This window comes from Dermacentor silvarum, chromosome 4 (genome assembly GCF_013339745.2).
Source record: "Dermacentor silvarum isolate Dsil-2018 chromosome 4, BIME_Dsil_1.4, whole genome shotgun sequence".
Lineage (NCBI taxonomy): Eukaryota > Metazoa > Arthropoda > Arachnida > Ixodida > Ixodidae > Dermacentor > Dermacentor silvarum.
In genome coordinates this window covers 220,899,311-220,916,810 of record NC_051157.2, presented here as the reverse complement: position 1 = coordinate 220,916,810, position 17,500 = coordinate 220,899,311, and the positions used below count along the sequence as shown (strand labels likewise).

Here is a 17,500-nt window from a genome sequence, read left to right as displayed (position 1 = left end):
AATAGGCACTTGGTGCCGCAGCTAAACGTCGGCTCCCTTCCCTCCCCCTCCCCCACGGCCTCTCGCGCGTCTGAAGAAGGCGCGTTTGTCCTACATATATGGTGATTGTAAAGGAGAAAAGAGACGCCTACTTCTGCAGCCCTTAAGCGAGCACGGCGCAGAACGCGCGTTTGTTCTCCGCCGTGCGTTCACTCCCCGTGAAAGACGCGCCCCTCGCGCTCTTTGACTCGCACATACAGCGTTCGGCGCGCGGCGACGATTTCATCTCCAAATGAAAAACTGCACACGCGCACTTGCACCCCGGCGATGCCGCGGCTACTTTCGCAGACTGTCCGGTTCCACTGCCGCGGTCCGACGTCGGTGCCGCCGTCAAAAGGTCCCTGTAGGTGATCCCCGCCGTGTCCGCTTCAAACTTGCCGCTGCATCCACTTGTGACCGGTGTCGTCGGTACGGGCTGACTGTAATCGCCAATAATGAAGCGTGCGTACATTTCCCGGAGCTTGCCCACGCCTTGCGACCGAGGTGCGCCCTCACCATGTTTGGTCAATGTGGCCCGCAAGGCGCGAAAACAAGACCGTGGGCGTGTACCGTCGCTGTCAAGGCGGGCAGTATAAAAGATTCCAGGCAAAAATGTACCGTGAAAAAAAAAACAAGCAGTCGGAACCTTAAGCGGGATTCGAACTCCCGACGTGCTCATTCGGGGTCAGACGGACGGGGATACGCGCGTGTGTTAAAGTGGTGACGGTGTACGGTCGTTGCGCCCACACACCGCGGGCGCTATGACAGGGGCGGTCCTCGGGGCGCGGCGTCCTAGAGGGGGGCGACAGCAGGCGCCGCGTGGCCGGTCACACCGGCGGCGACGTGGCGCGAAGCTCCACCCACCCCGCCATTCGGCGGCGCGCAAACGTGTGGTTCGGGTATCGCGTGTCTTTCGGCATTATCTCGTGACGTCCGGCATGGCGTCGCTGATGATGGCGACAATGCGCGTGAGTAGCGCGCGCGTTCTTGCGTTGCCTAGCAGCGACGGGTACATGTGCGGCGTGATTTCGTTCGTGCCTGGCGGTTTTAGCTGAGCCGCCACTGCGCGAGTCAAGTTACATTCGTTAAAGAAGTGAGCGGCGCTCTCGCATACCATACCGCATGGGCATATTGGCTCACTCTGCAACCGAAAACGGGCAAAGTAATAAGGGAAACGGCCATGCGCCGTGAGCAGCGTGGCCAGCCGACGCGGCGGCGGGAAAAATCGCGGGATTTTTGACGCCGTCGGAACCCACTGATGAAGTTCGGTGTCGCTGTTTTCGGTTGTCCATCTGACGTTCCATCGCGCCATCGTTGCCGCGTGAAACGAAGAGCGGACAATGCGGAACGATTTCTTCGCCAGCCTGACAATTCCGCTTGTCGCCGCCGCGTTGGCAGCCATGTCCGCGAGCTCGTTGCCGAGGACGTCTTTGTGGGCCGGAACGTGGTAAAGGCCAAATGGGGCGCGCAGTTCCAAATTCTTTAGCAGCTTTTTGATGTTGTCCACTCTAGCGTCTGTAGTGGTAGGCTGAGCGAGGGTCGTTAATAAGGACAGGCTGTCCGTATATATGTGGTAAGGTGGCGTGCAGTGGTGGACACTGATGTAGTTGATGGCCTCTTGAAACGCGAGCACCTCGGCACAATACGCGCTCGACGCGACGCTGAGGCGATACCGCAGCACGGCGACTATTTTGTCGCGCGGTGTCAGCACCACCACTGCCGCCCCCGCCGATATAGACGTGAACGACCCGTCAGTATAGACGTGGGTTCCCGGGCGTCTGGAAGCTCGCACCGCCTCGCTCGCCTGCAGGCGTTCGAAATGAAAACCGCGAGCCTCCGACGGGTGATCGCGCCAGCAGTCGCGCGGGTATAGGATGTCGTCCGCGGCGTAGCTGTAACGCCCCAGCGTGACCGGCCTTCGCATTTGGAATAGCTCGAATTCCGCGTTTCGCCGGTCCAACTCAAACTCTATTGGCGGCTGGTCGAGCAGCACCTGTAGCGCTTCCGTTCTTGTAGTGCGATATGCCCCCGTGAGTGCCAGTAATAACGTTCGCTGCACTGAGTTTACTCGCGCTCGAAGCCGACAATCGGGCTTCGAGTTCCACCATACAGGCGAAGCGTAGGCAACGGCGGGCAGCAATACTTGGCGGTAGAGTTGTTTTTTGAGTTGCGGATTAAGGGCCGCGTGCATGCGCAAAAACGAAATCGAGCGCATAGCGAGCAATTCCGCCTTGCGTTGCAAGTACTCGGCGTGGTCGAAGAACGAGAGACGCCGATCGACCATGACCCCGAGAATCCGGATTGAGTTCTTGAACGTGAGGCCCCGCTTGTCTTCGTCGATCTTGAGGGTGGGCTTGCTTTTTTCCATGCCCCCCTTGCCGAACGAGAACAAAACGCACACCGTCTTCTCGTGGTTGAGCTTCACTTTGGCATCCGCCGTCCATTCTTTTATACGAGACAGTGCAGCCGTGGCACGCTCCATAGTGTCTTTTCGGTTTTTAGCCGGGACCAGCACCACGGTGTCGTCCGCGTACGCTTGAATGCGTATGCCTTCCGGCATCTGCAGCCGCAGCAAATCGTCAACGACCGCGTTCCATAACAGCGGCGACAGCGGCGATCCCTGAGGGCTGCCGAGAGTCGCCTCCGTCGCGACGTGACCCGAGTACGATTGAAACTCAACCGTGCGGCCGCTCAAAAACGTCTGAAGCAGTCCGACCAAGTTAACGGGGCATTCTCTGTCGCGAAAAAACTTCAAGACAAGGGGGTGCCACACGCTGTCGAAAGCACCCTGAAAATCCAGGGATATCAGGGTGACTGGCGTGCCCTTTGCTTTGTGTTCGCCGATGAAATGGCAGAGAGCCTGGAGTGCCATGACCGCATTCCTGCCGTGGGTGAAGCCGAATTGGTTAGGATGTACATGATTGCCCATGAGCAGGAAGTGGTATAATCGCCCATAAAGGAGTCGTTCCAGTACCTTCCCAAGTATGGACGTCATGCATATGGGTCGGTACGCATTAGGCACATCTGGTGGTCGTCCCAGGTTTGCCGATAAAAATAACTCGTCCCTTTCTCCATATCTTAGGGAAGTAGCCGAGAGCGAGCGCTGAGTTGAAGACGTTAAGAATAAACCGCTGATGAGCCGTACACAGCGCAACTACTAAGTCCGTCGTCAGGCCGTCCGGCCCCGGAGCTGATCTTGCCACCAGTTTGCCCAGCGTCGCTTCGACCTCGCCGGCGGTGAACTGACAGTCCTGTTTTTGCGACACGTACGTATGAGAAATCTGTTCTCTTATTTGCCTGTGTATAGGCTCATCCGTTTGTACGTCGTCCTTTGCTATTAAGGTGTGCAATAGCAGCTCGGCGGACTGCATGACCCCGTCGGTGTAGCTACCGTCGGACCGCTTCAGAGGCGGCAGGACCGTCCGGCCTTTTGTTTTGCCGAATGCCGTCCGAAAAGGTTCGGCAAACAGGGATTTGCGGCTGCAATCGGCGCACCGTTCCCGCGCGTCATTTTCTTTCTCGCGTTCGATATTGCGGCGGAACTTGGCGAGCGCTTCGTTATACTGACTCCTGTATATTGGTCGGAGCTCGACAGCACGGCATCGTTGAAATCGACGGCGCAGAGCCCGTGTGCGTTGCTTCTGAATTTGTAGTGCCGGGGTCCACCAGCTTTTCCCTGGTTTGTGTGGGAGAACGGGTCTGAGTTGTTTTTTCCGTGCTCTTTCAATTACCTCGTACATTTTGTCGAGCACCGCGTCGAGCGCCTGTGCCGACCTGATGTCAGCGCCGCTCGCTCGCACAAACCATTGATGTTCTTTGATTTGTGCTATCAAGTTCCGCCTGCCGCACTTGGTTAGGCGCTTTTCGCGCTTGCAGTCTGCGCTGTACAAAACCAGGTCGATAGCCCTGTGCTCCGAAAACGTTTCGTCAGGCGACACCCTCCATCTGTATCCGCGCCGGACGAGCGCAGGGGTCGCGAACGTCACGTCGATCCAGCTCGCGGTGTACATGTTCGAGTAAGTGGGCGGGGATGTCGCATCATTGAGCACGATTAAAGCGTGCGCCGCCGCGAACTCAATAAGACGCGACCCACGATTGTCATTTGCTTTGGGGCCCCACATAGCGTGTTTTGCGTTCAAGTCTCCCAGGACCAGCACGTCTTGCACATGTTCTTTCTCTAGACATGCTGCAAGCGCGTCCAGAGTTGGGTCCATCGAGCTGTGCGGTGGCGCGTATGCTGCGACCACCAGCCATGTGCGCTCCCTGCTCGTGCATCGCACCGCAACCACGCACCGAGAAATGTGCACCGGGAAGACCTCGAAATTTGGCCGGCGGACCACAATGGCGCTCAACGGTTCGTCTTGCTCGCCAAAATACATGAACTCTGGCGGCAGCTGGGGCCTTGCATTCTTTGTGATAGGCGGGTCATTAATTGCCGCAATGCAAATGTCGACCTCCTCCATTCGACGCGTCATGGCCGTTAGCGCCCGCTTGGTGTGGTCCAGGTTAATTTGCATGACACGGAGCTCTCCAGCCTGCTGCTTTGAGGTCGCGACCCAACTGCGCTCGTCCACGTTTAAGCGGCCTTCTGCCTCCATTCCCCCCTCCCCGTAGAGCGCTCTCGCTCTTTAGTGTGCGCCTCCGTAGTTGGTGCGCGCCCTGAGGCGGGCCACCTTTTCTACGAGTATGGGGCACTCGGGAAAACCTGTGGGGTGGTCCGTCGTTTCGCGGCTCGCCCTTACGCACTCCGAGCAGCAGACGGCCGCGTCGCCCATACGCACCCGACATTACATGATCGCGACAAGACACAGAGTGGGTGCTGACGTCATCGGCAAGCTGCAGGTGCCAAGCGAACGCAGTGCCGACGACAACCAGAGGCACCTGACAGTTAGAATCGTGCAGTTCCTGTGTTTTTTTCTTCATCGTTTTTTGTCCTTTAGTTTCTCTTTCGGGCTAAGTTTCTCCTCCCTTATTGACTGTGCGATTTTCGTGTTTTTTTTCTTTTTTTCTATGTCTCTCTGTCATTTTTTCTCTCTCCTTCACGACCGTTATACGGACGTGCTGTCGTGCCTGTTTTTTCCACAGTACCTACATTCGCTACTTTTTCTTTTTCTTACTTTATTTTTGCTAGGGGAAGGGTGTTCTTCCTTCTTTTTACTTCGTTTATGGCATGTACATGCCAACCCGTCTCCGCCTCATCACTTCATTACCATTAAAAGCCCTGCGCGAGGGCTTCTGAGCTCGATGAGACGCCTTGGGATACCAGCGCGTTACCGTTGCCCAAATATTATTTTTTCGCATTGGCTTTTATCACCAAATTTTGCGCTTTGGGTACTATTTCACAACCCCTATTCATTTACTTTTAAATTGGCTTTATACCTGGTATGCATTTTTTGCAGGTACAGGTTTTCCCCAACATTTATTTTTGCCTTTGCTTTCAGGAATGACGGGGAAGTAGTCGGCCGGGGCGGTACATCTGTCAAACGGTAACGCAGGTGTCCTAAGGCGAGCTCAGCGAGGACAGAAACCTCGCGTAGAGCAAAAGGGGGAATCCGACTGTCTAATTAAAACAAAGCATTGCGAGGGCCGTTGACGGTGCTGACGCAATGTGATTTCTGCCCAGTGCTCTGAATGTCAACGTGAAGAAATTCAAAAAAGCGCGGGTAAGTGTCAGTCAAACTCCCCGCCTGACACGGTCCTCGGAACAGGTCGCGCAGGCCCGACCGGTGCCACCCCGAAGGGAGACCGGGGGCCCGTCGCTTGGCGCTAGAAGCGTGGACAACTCAATGGTCCGCTTCCCGCTCCACCGAGTAAGTAAAGAAACGATGAGAGTAGTGGTATTTCACTGTCGGCCACGAGGACCCCGCCGAAACGAGGCCGTATCCCGCGACCTCCCATTTATGCTACACCTCTCATGTCTCTTCACAGAGTCAGACTAGAGTCAAGCTCAACAGGGTCTTCTTTCCCCGCTGATTTTGCCAAGCCCGTTCCCTTGGCTGTGGTTTTGCTAGATAGTCGATAGGGACAGTGGGAATCTCGTTAATCCATTCATGCGCGTCACTAATTAGATGACGAGGCATTTGGCTAGATACTGTTTATTGAATTTCCCCCTTTGGTGGACAGGGGGTGTAGCGGGCAGTGAAGACGACAAAGGACGTAGCGGATGCCGACGTCGGAAGGTGCTGCAGGTGTACTGAAGCCTCCTTAGGAATGTAAAAGATGTCGCAGGTGTCGTGGCTCTTCACTGTCGCTGGTAGCAGCCGCAAGGTTTCACTTCAAAAAAAAAATTTATAGAAACAACGAAAGGCACAAAAAGAGAAAAACATGCAGAAACTACTAGGGAGACATAAACCAAGAGCGGCTAAGGAGCTGGGGTTGACTACCGCGCTAATTTTGCCGGCAGCCTCAATTGGGTTGTACAAAGTTTTTGCCCCAGTTGTGGCCATTATCGGCCAGAAGAAATTCATGGCAGCATTTACTGCAAAAAGAAAGAAAAGAGAGCCCCACCCTAATGGAAGGCAAGGCACACATAGACACATAAAGGCAATAACAATAATATAAAATTAACGATAACAATAACGCCAGTAACAGTAGTAATAATAGTAAATAATAAAAATAATAGGGTTGACTATGGATTGACGTGACTAATAACGAGAGCCGGTGCATGATAGTGAATGAGCAGATGCAGGCACAAACCAGGCTGCCAATTCCCCATAGTCAAGCGACTATTTGTTTAGAGAACCGGTTTAGGCAGATTAAACTGCCCACCAGTGTTCTGGCTCCAAGCCAAGCCAGTTCGCCCTCTCGCAATCCAATTTCCTTGGCAGCCTGTTTGGTGCTTGGACAAATTAGACCACGTGCGCCGAACGCCAGGCCCAGGACCTTAACCTCCTTCTGAGGTTGGCGTCGTTGCAGTACCGACACAAGGGGCAGATACTTGCTCCTCTTGTGTGCGCACATGGCCTCAAGAGTGTCTGTCCTGGCATCCCAAGTGACCGCCACATCTAGAATGAATGTTTTTTTCTTGAGGTCGACTACGATGTCAGGCCGAAGCCTGGTACCGCAATCGGCCACAAGGAGGCGCTCACTTGCGATGTCAGCATCTGGATGACGTGAGTGAAGTTTGTTAATTAAGGCTTTGGAGATGAAGTTATGCCGTGAGCAACGCGGCTCGTGGACGGCCTCACACCTGGAGGATGTGATAGGTTGTTTCTTGTGCCTTATGGCATCGTCTACATAGCCTGGCCGAATCATCTTTACTATGCCGATTGGAGAGTGTCCTTGTTGGGAACAAGTTGGACCACAGCCGCAAGGCCTTTATACGGTCACCGTCACTCATGAACCTTGCATCCGGCCTGAGCCACCTGTTCCCAACTGGATCACTCTCAAAAGCGAAAAGGCTTTTATTGGTGTATTTTTTCTTAACCTCCTCCAGGTGCGATTTTCTGGCGGAACGAAGTGCCTTATCTAGAGACGTTGACTCGACGATTCCCATTGGGACACCCATCTTCTCCTCCAGTCCCCGCCGAAAACCGTCAAGTGCGCCATCCAGAACGGCGTCCACTATCGGGGAGCCCAGACGCTGGAGCCTCGCGAAGGACTTTAATTGTGACTCGGCCGATACGCGAGACAGCTCCAAGACGCCCAGGCCCCCTGCTCGATGAGGGGCATGAACCATGAAATCTGGGAAGGACATAGGTAGGTGCAGCACTTTCTTAATTTCTTGCCTCACGCATCTGTCAATGGATGCTGTGATAGGCATAACTGAGAGGGAGCTGGATGTGGCATACAACAATTTTGGGACCAATAGGGTCGATACACAGTTGAGTTTTTGGAAAGGCTTCAATTTGGCCGAATTAATTAGTGCCAATTCTTTTTCAATCAATGTAATTGAAGCCTTGGGCGGTTTGTTAACGAATAGGTCGACACCCAGATACCTGATGGGTTCATTGCGACTCTTGGGGCCGATCACGGCATCCCCCAACCGAAGCTGGGGAATGTCGTAATCGAACCACTTGAGTCGATGGGCCTCGTACCTCCAGCCAAAATACTGGGTTTTTTTGGGGTTTAGAGCCAATCCAATCTTTTTGAAATGTCGTTGAGCCACATCCAGGTTCCCCACCAGTTCTTCGTAGCTGGATGCTATGAGTATTAGATCATCGGCATATGCAAGAGCTGAAACTGTCTGGCCGTCTATGTTATAGCCAAAACCAGAGGAATTAAGATCGTGCAGAAGGGGATCAAGCGCCAGGTTAAACAAAAATGGAGACAGAGGGTCCCCCTGCTTGATCCCCCTCTGCACGAACACTATAATTCCATCTGATCTGCCCCGGTAGGAGAATGTCGTAGACTGGCTAAAGTATTGGTCTGCAATCGACATGACGTAATCATCATGCGCCCCTCCCTCACGTAAGGAGGTGAGGAGCGCATGGTGGCTCACGGAGTCGAAAGCTTTCTGTAGATTCAATGAGGCGGCATAGAAGTGCCTATTAAATCGTTTGGCGTGCTTCATGAGGCCTTGGAGGTGGAGCAGGTTGGACTGCGCCGCTCTATCTCTAGCAAAGCCACTTTGTAGTCGGTGAAAGGAGTACTGCTCCTGCAATCTGGCCAGCAGCATGCGTGAAAACAGCCGGATCAACACTGAAGAGATGGTGATAGGCCTCAGCTCCGAAGCAGATGCAGCATTTGGACCCTTAGGTACGAAGACTGTTCGAGAGACATGAAGCTCATCTGGTAGGTTGTGGTGCGAGAGCCAGTTATTATTGCGATAGCAATTATATGGACACTTCAACCGGATTTCTGCCGTCGGCGTCGCCGTCGCCGTCGCCGTCGGCGTCGCCGTGAGGTTCCGTATAGATAAAATCTTCGCCGCGCGCCGTATGCCCCAGCGGAAGCGTGCGGGGACGCGCGCTATCACGGAGAGCGAACGCACTCAATCTCCCACGCGCAAGCAAGGAAGCGGAAAGCCAGCGCCGGAGGGAGCAGGGGGGGGGGGGGGCGCACTTCTACGCTGCCAACAACCCCGATCGTCGCTCGCTCGCACCGTCTCTTATCTCCACACGGCTCTGACCTTTATGCTCTCAGTTTCCGTTGAAGCGATAGACCGCACGTACGTTCGCGGCTGCGGCGTATCCGCTTGCTGCCAGAGTTTTGACGGTCGTTGTCTGCAGTCATTCAGTGTGAGCTATTCATGTTTGTTTGTGCGCGCTCACACCACGCTTGTTCATTCAGTTAGTAATAGTCGGGCCACATTTTCCAACGCACGCTACACATGCAATGCTGTCCGGATCGGCAGTGCAGCGCTACAGATGTGTCCCTTCGCACGCGCTGCCCACGGGAAGCGCTTCTCATCAACACCACCGTTTCACACGCGCCTTCTCGTGGTCATCGAGTCTCTCGTCATGTCGGTCTACTTACGCCGCAGCACACCTCCTTACTTAATCAGCTCTTGTTTACTACAATTCATATTGCTACCAAAGCCGCTCACCTTACTTCTTATGACATTGCTGTGTTGCTATCGCATTCATTGCTTCGCCCTTAGGGCGAAACTGTGACATTTTTCATAAAAAATGCTAATATAGAAGGCGGCACCTTCCGTAGCTCCCACCCCGAAAGTCCGTAGCTCCCACACCGGAAGTCCGAAAGAGAGTAATAGTTACTCCCGCCATTTACCCGCGCTTTTTTGAATTTCTTCACGTTGACATTCAGAGCACTGGGCAGAAATCACATTGCGTCAGCACCGTCAACGGCCCTCGCAATGCTTTGTTTTAATTAGACAGTCGGATTCCCCCGGTCTGTGCCATTTCTGAGTTGGCTGTTTTCTGCCGGTCGAAGCAAGATCCTCAGGCACGAAGCCCACGGAAAATGCACAGCTGTGGCTTTCCACAGGAAGGTCCCAACGCTGGTCCGGGCTCAGGCCGCACCGCTTTTTACGGCGGCGAGCCTCGCCCAGTCCCAGTGCAGTGCCGTTCCTGCTTCTGGACCCCAGCCCGACCGGCTCAGCCCTCAGAGCCAATCCTTTTCCCAAGGTTACGGATCCGTTTTGCCAACTTCCCTTACCTACATTGGTCTATCGACTAGAGGCTGTTCACCTTGGAGACCTGCTGCGGATGTGGGTACGGTCCGGCACGAAAATCACACTCCCTCACTCGGATTTTCAAGGGCCGACAGGAGCGCACCGGACAGCGCAAGAGCCGCACTGCTCTACGGAGCCACCGTCCCTATCTCGGGGTGAACCCATTCCAGGGACTCGATCTCCTTACAGAGAAAAGAAAACTCTTCCCGGGGCTCCCATCGGCGTCTCCGAGCTGGTTTGCGTTGCCGCACTGGGCCCCGAAGGGCCGATCTCCGTAGCCGGGTTCGGGACTGTTAACCCGATTCCCTTTTGGTTGCAGCGGGGTGTTTCCGATTCACAGACTGAGCTGCAGAAACGCGCCCGCTTCTGAAAGGATTTCTCCTTTCCCTAAGGACCGACTGACCCATGTTCAACTGCTGTTCACATGGAACCCTTCTCCACTTCAGTCCTCAAGGTTCTCACTTGAGTATTTGCTACTACCACCAAGATCTGCACCAGCGGCGGCTCCAGGCGGGCTCGCGCCCGACACCTTCAACGCCCACCGCTGCGGCCCTCCTACTCGTCGCGGCTTAGCACCCCCACATTTCGTGCTTCTCTGCCGGCGACGGCCGGCGATAGGCGCGACGCTAGAGCGCCATCCATTTTCGGGGCTAGTTGCTTCGGCAGGTGAGTTGTTAAACACTCCTTAGCGGATTCCGCCTTCCATGGCCACCGTCCTGCTGTCTTAAGCAACCAACACCCTTCATGGGTTCTCATGAGCGTCCCGACTCGGGCGCCTTACCCCGGCGTTTGGTTCATCCCACAGCGCCAGTTCTGCTTACCAAAAGTGGCCCACTTGGCACTCTCATCGCAGCGGGAGGCCTCAACCCAGAAGGCCTCCCGTACACCCATTGAAAGTTTGAGAATAGGTTGAGGACATTTCGACCCCAATGCCTCTAATCATTCGCTTTACCAGGTGTGACTGCTCTCCCATCGAGCGCCAGCTATCCTGAGGGAAACTTCGGAGGGAACCAGCTACTAGATGGTTCGATTGGTCTTTCGCCCCTATACCCAGGTCGGACGATCGATTTGCACGTCAGAATCGCTTCGGACCTCCACCAGAGTTTCCTCTGGCCTCGTCCTGCCCGGGCATAGTTCACCATCTTTCGGGTGCCAACGTGTGCGCTCTCGCTCCGCCCCGGCGACGAGTGAGCGCCTGGGACGGGCCGTTGCTGCGCCCTTTGTCGGACCCCTGTGCGGTCCGGGATCGCAACGCAGCCCGCGAGCGGGCCTTCACGTTTCATTGCGCCATTGGGTTTCGGGAGACCCATTGACTCGCGCACATGTTAGACTCCTTGGTCGGTGTTTCAAGACGGGTCAGGTGGGTTGCCGACCTACTCGCCGCAAACCATGATAGCGCCTCCGCGGGAGAATTGCCCCGCTCGCAGCGGCTTCTCGCCGGCCAACCCGCTGCCACGGGACCAACCCGGACAGCAGGAGACAACAAGCTTGCCCAGCGGGTTCTCCGCTCCATTTCCAGAGGGCGTCATCGTTCGGGCCTCCCGACAACCGGGAGAAGCCCATGGGGCCTGGACGGGGTGACGAACCTCTCGTACACGGCGAGGTATAACTCCCGCGAGCCGTCCCCGAAGGGATGGGCAGGGCACCTCCACAGCTGGACTCAAAGTCGTACTTTTCCCATTGACCCGCGTCCGTCGCGGCGTTCTACCGGCGGTGGGAAGTGCGCACCCCGGAGACCGCGTCTGCGTGCCAGCAGCCGGAACAGCCCCCCGAAGGGGGCCGTTTACCCGACGCCGCCGGCTCCGCGATCGTCCGGAGACTGAATCCCACCACTTTCGAGCTTCGAGGGCCCACCCGTTTTACTCTAAGCGGTTTCACGTACTCTTTAACTCTCTCTTCAAAGTTCTTTTCAACTTTCCCTCACGGTACTTGTGAACTATCGGTCTCTCGGTCGTATTTAGCCTTAGATGGAGTTTACCACCCACTTAGGGCTGCACTCTCAAGCAACCCGACTCACGGGAAGCTCCATCCCGGGCGCGCAACGGCGGAGACGGGCCTGGCACCCACTCTGGGACAAGGCCCTGTCAGGGGGACTTGCACCGTCGCAAACACCCGAGAACGTCGCCTCCCATACACCACATTTCCCGAGCGCCTGCAAGGACGGGGGATTCGGTGCTGGGCTCGGTCCCGTTTCGCTCGCAGCTACTAGGGGAATCCCTGTTGGTTTCTTTTCCTCCGCTTAGTGATATGCTTAAATTCAGCGGGTTGTCTCGCCTAATCTGAGGTCGACAAACGGATACATCGCTTTCGCCCATTCCATCGTGCTGGAAAGGACTCGACACGTTCGAAAGCCCAGCGCGAACCGAGTGCGACGCCCTACCACATCCTTCGCCCAACACGGAGCTACTTATAGACGAGGCGGTTTACAAACCGCCTGCGCGCGTGCGGCGCACGAGCAGTTGCGTGGCAAACGACCGTGTCTGAAGCCCAAACACCGCCGAGGCATGCCGCCCTCGCAGCGCGCCGCTTCAGCGGGCGCCGCAGGGCGGACTCGTAGCCTGGCAGAGGGCATCGTCTCGTGTGGCGTCGCCCCTGCCCCAACTGGAGTGGCCCAGTCTTTTCGGGGCAGAGACTACGAAGCACTTGGACCGACGGCGGACTACGACGGAACGCTTCAGCCCCGCCAACGGGCAAACCCACGCTTTCGAAGGAGACATTTTCCGCTTCGCGGTGACTATTCCGTCGTGCAGTTTTCTTCGCGCTCGCAGATGGCGCACTCGCGTAACCGCATCACTACCGCTTCGGGGCGCACCCTTGTCCTCCCCGTTCCGCGCAAGAATTTTTTCCGATTCCTATTCCTGCGACGAAACCCAGACTAGAGCGCCTGCACCCGTGCGGTGACGCGGACGAGCGGCCTTTTTGCAAGAGCTCGACGTACTCCGAAGGCAAACAACGCAACGTGCGATCACGCTCGCTTAGCGCACGGCGCGGGAATCGGCCGGCATTTGCTTCCCGCATTTGTCCGTGCACGCAAGCTTCCGACTCTCTCGCAAACGTGCGCGCCACTGCTGTCGCAACAGACGTTTGCGCCTCGCGATTCAGACCGCACTTTCCCTGCAGGTGTCCGACTCCATCCTGCGGCGGTCTCTTCGGAGGCGCGCACTAGTCGCGCTGCAGTAGTACAATGCCTCGTTTCCGTCTCTGCGAAGTTTTGGCACAACAGTTCAGTTCGCCACCGTCTCCCTCACGTGAGGCCGCTGGCTCGTGGCTTCAGCACTCAACGTACTGTCCGTGATGCCGACGCGGTCAAAACGAGTCGACGGACGCACGTTCCCTGTGCGCCGAAGGCTCTCTTGATATGTGATCCGACCCTCAGACAGACGAAGCCAAGGGAAGACCCAAGGCCGCAATGTGCGTTCAAAGAATCAGTGCTCAGTGTGTCCTGCAATTCACACCAAGTCTCGCAGCTGGCTGCGTTCTTTATCGACCCGAGAACCGAGTGATGCACCGCTTAGAGTCGTGAAAAGTAGTTTGTTCAATTCCATACAGTACAACCAGGGTTTTAGGCACGTGGCGTCTCCCTGTGTGTGGTTTCGAAGGGCACCTTTCTGCGCGCGCTCCTCGAGTCTGCCCGCTCTTTCGACAGCCGCGTCTCAGACAGCTGGTAGCATATAGGCGCACCACACCCTGCTACTTGCGTGTTGCGTTTGCAGCTAAACCCCGCGAGCCTTTGTGTGCGCGTAAACCTCCACTCTGTATGCACCAGGATCAGTTGTAGGACCAAGATGCAGTGGAGCCGCTCACGGCTACACACCCGAGGGGGCGTGGCCTGCCCCTTACCACGTCTTTTTCTTTTTTGCGAGCACTCGAAGCCGGTTTTCCCTGCCAACCATCCACCGGACCCGTGTGCTACGTGTGCACGTTCACATTGCTCCACGACAATTGGAAAAAAGCCGCAAGGCCATGAGGGGGCACGAGCAGCTATGGAGTCTTTCACGGCGTCACGGCCACGGGTGGGGTCTCGCCCCCATCGACGTGTCTCGCTTTTAGTCTTCAGTAGGGTACTTAAATTAAACACAATGTCCCTCACACGCAAACACGCTTTCGCATCGGCGGATTGCCGCAGCACACCCGCTGCTGATCCGACAGCCTACTTGAGACGACGATCAAGAGCCCGGCGCGCGTACTCGCGCGGCTCTCCAAAACCACTCGGCCAGTGCCAGGGACAGCTTTCGGCGCCGGAGCCGCAACAATTCTACTCGAGGCGGAAGACGAAGCCAGCAAGGGCCTGGCCGCAAGTGCGTTCAAGTTTCGAGACTTCAGTCCCTCGTCTGTCCGTAAATCCTCTTTCGACGTGCGGCGCCTTCCCAAAGCGCACAAGTCCGTTAACCGCGGAACGCGTCCGACGTAGCAAAGCCGCGTTTCCTCTCGTACTTCGCAGCAGCGCCGCCTTTCCCTCGGCGGCGGGCGAATAGCCTGCCAACGTCGTCGCATTCAACCGCGACCTCGACATCTCGCGCGTCACGAGCAGGAGCCGACCGGCAGCCTCCGGCCCTGTCGGGCTCGGTGGCACTTGCCGCGGAGGACGGGAGGGCGTTATGGGCCATGGTTCCTATTGTACTTGGCAGCCACACCCTCGTACCGCCAGTTCCATGACCGACCGAATGCCGCGCCGTTCCTTCAGTACTTGGGCAGCACCATAGTCGGGTCGTTACTCCATACTCGCCGCAGGAAGCGACCGGCAGCCGCCAGCCTTTTCAGACTCGGCGGCGTTTGCCGCGGAGGACGGGAGAGCGCTTGCACCGCAGTTCCAACTATGAATGATGGATGGCAGGCAGCTTTAGCTCTCGACCGCCAGTTCTTTGACCGACCTCTACCGTTCCTCTCGTACTGGGCAAAGCTTTGTCGGGCCGTCTTACTCCTATTCCGCGCATGAGCGTCGAGGCGGACTGAAAGCCCACCCATGAAAGTGCGTTACGCCGTTTGTACCCACTGGCGCGGCCAAGCCAACCGTCCAAAGTTGCAGCCGCCGCCCGCTGGGCGCAACAAATTGGGCACGGGGCACCCCTCAGAATTCAGGCAGTCCCCGCGCATGTTCGGGTATAGCCGTCCCCGCGTCCAAGCGGGGACAGCGGCGGAAAGCGTCGGGCGCAGCGAGCCGCTCCACCCACACGGGGCAGAAACGATCGTCACCCTTCACAGTCCGGTAATGATCCTTCCGCAGGTTCACCTACGGAAACCTTGTTACGACTTTTACTTCCTCTAAATGATCAAGTTTGGTCATCTTTCCAACAGACCGGCGCAACCGAAAGGCTGCGCCGGACATCGGTCCGAAGACCTCACTAAATCATTCAATCGGTAGTAGCGACGGGCGGTGTGTACAAAGGGCAGGGACGTAATCAACGCGAGCTTATGACTCGCGCTTACTGGGAATTCCTCGTTCAAGAGGAGCAATTGCAAGCCCCTATCCCAATCACGAAAGAAGTTCCACGGGTTACCCAGTCTTTTCAGACAGGGATAAAGACACGCTGCTTCCTTCCGTGTAGCGCGCGTGCGGCCCCGGACATCTAAGGGCATCACAGACCTGTTATTGCTCTGTTTCGTGCGGCTAGGAGCCGCTTGTCCCTCTAAGAAGGTTGTAAGGTGCTGGGAACCCCGCACCTATTTAATAGGCTAGAGTCTCGTTCGTTATCGGAATTAACCAGACAAATCGCTCCACCAACTAAGAACGGCCATGCACCACCATCCACCGAATCAAGAAAGAGCTCTCAATCTGTCAATCCTCCCAGTGTCCGGGCCGGGTAAGTTTTCCCGTGTTGAGTCAAATTAAGCCGCAGGCTCCACTCCTGGTGGTGCCCTTCCGTCAATTCCTTTAAGTTTCAGCTTTGCAACCATACTTCCCCCGGAACCCAAATACTTTGGTTTCCCGGAAGCTGCCCGCCGAGTCATTTGAGTAACTCAGGCGGATCGCTGGTTGGCATCGTTTATGGTCAGAACTAGGGCGGTATCTGATCGCCTTCGAACCTCTGACTTTCGTTCTTGATCAAAGAAAACATTCTTGGCAAATGCTTTCGCAGTAGTTCGTCTTGTGACGGTCCAAGAATTTCACCTCTAGCGCCGCAATACGAATGCCCCCGTCTGTCCCTCTTAATCATTACCTCGTATTCCAAAAACCAACAGAACAGAAACGAGGTCTTGTTCTATTATTCCATGCAAGTTTATTCAGGCGACTCGCCTGCGTTGAGCACTCTAATTTTTTCAAAGTAAAAGCACCGGCCTTCTCGAGGCACACAATGAAGTGCACCAAGAAAGGACCGGCATGATGTTCAGTCCGAGCCGTCGCATCGGGTAGATGCACTACTCGTCTGGAACTGAGATCCAACTACGAGCTTTTTAACCGCAGCAGCTTTAGTATACGCTATTGGAGCTGGAATTACCGCGGCTGCTGGCACCAGACTTGCCCTCCAATTGATCCTCGTTAAAGGATTTAGAGTGTACTCATTTCAATTACGGGGCCTCAAAAGAGTCCCGTATTGTTATTTTTCTTCACTACCTCCCCGTGCCGGGAGTGGGTAATTTGCGCGCCTGCTGCCTTCCTTGGATGTGGTAGCCGTTTCTCAGGCTCCCTCTCCGGAATCGAACCCTGATTCTCCGTTACCCGTAACAACCATGGTAAGCAAGTAACCTACCATCGAAAGTTGATAAGGCAGACACTTGAAAGAAACGTCGCCGGCTCGTGGCCATGCGATCAGCACAAAGTTATCCAGAGTCACCACACAATACGGGCCGAAACCCGATCGATCTTGGTCTAATAAAAGCACCCGTCGCCCAAAGGGCTTCAGGCTCACTGCATGTATTAGCTCTAGAATTGCCACAGTTATCCAAGTAGGAAGAAACGATCTAAGGAACCATAACTGATTTAATGAGCCATTCGCGGTTTCGCCTTATTTCGGCATGTACTTAGACATGCATGGCTTAATCTTTGAGACAAGCATATGATTACTGGCAGGATCAACAAGGCAATCGTTCAACTGCGTGTCCAGCCATGCCGGACGCCGTTGTTGCGATGCCGAGGCCACCTTCAGGCGCCTCAGCACGCTTCGTTTTTGCAAAGCCGACCTCTTTGCACAGTCCGAGATGATGGCGTTCGAGCTCGCTACGGCGCCCTCCCCGCAGGGCCGGGTATCGCCACGCGGCAAGAAGCACGCACACTCTTGATAGACTCGTTGCGTCGACTCGGTCACGGCTTGCGGGATTTGCCATCAGCCCGCAGCACTGGTGGACCGATCGGCGCTCGCAACGTAGCCTAAACGGCAAAGCCACCAAGCGACGGGTCACGCCCGCGCCTTCGGCGCTTTCGTATTTGACTCGTCCGAGGACGATGCGGAACGCACCTCGATATCGTTG

At 55.8% G+C, this 17,500-nt stretch overlaps 2 non-coding genes across 2 annotated transcripts; both read right to left on the bottom strand.

Annotated features, from left to right (window-relative positions):
- Positions 1 to 13,459: 13,459 nt before the first annotated feature.
- Positions 13,460 to 13,612, bottom strand: LOC119451100 (5.8S ribosomal RNA). The gene has a single exon (XR_005191670.1). It is a non-coding gene; the product is annotated as a 5.8S ribosomal RNA (ribosomal RNA).
- A 1,688-nt stretch (positions 13,613 to 15,300) lies between these two features.
- Positions 15,301 to 17,115, bottom strand: LOC119451238 (small subunit ribosomal RNA). The gene has a single exon (XR_005191763.1). It is a non-coding gene; the product is annotated as a small subunit ribosomal RNA (ribosomal RNA).
- Between the last annotated feature and the right edge of the window lie 385 nt (positions 17,116 to 17,500).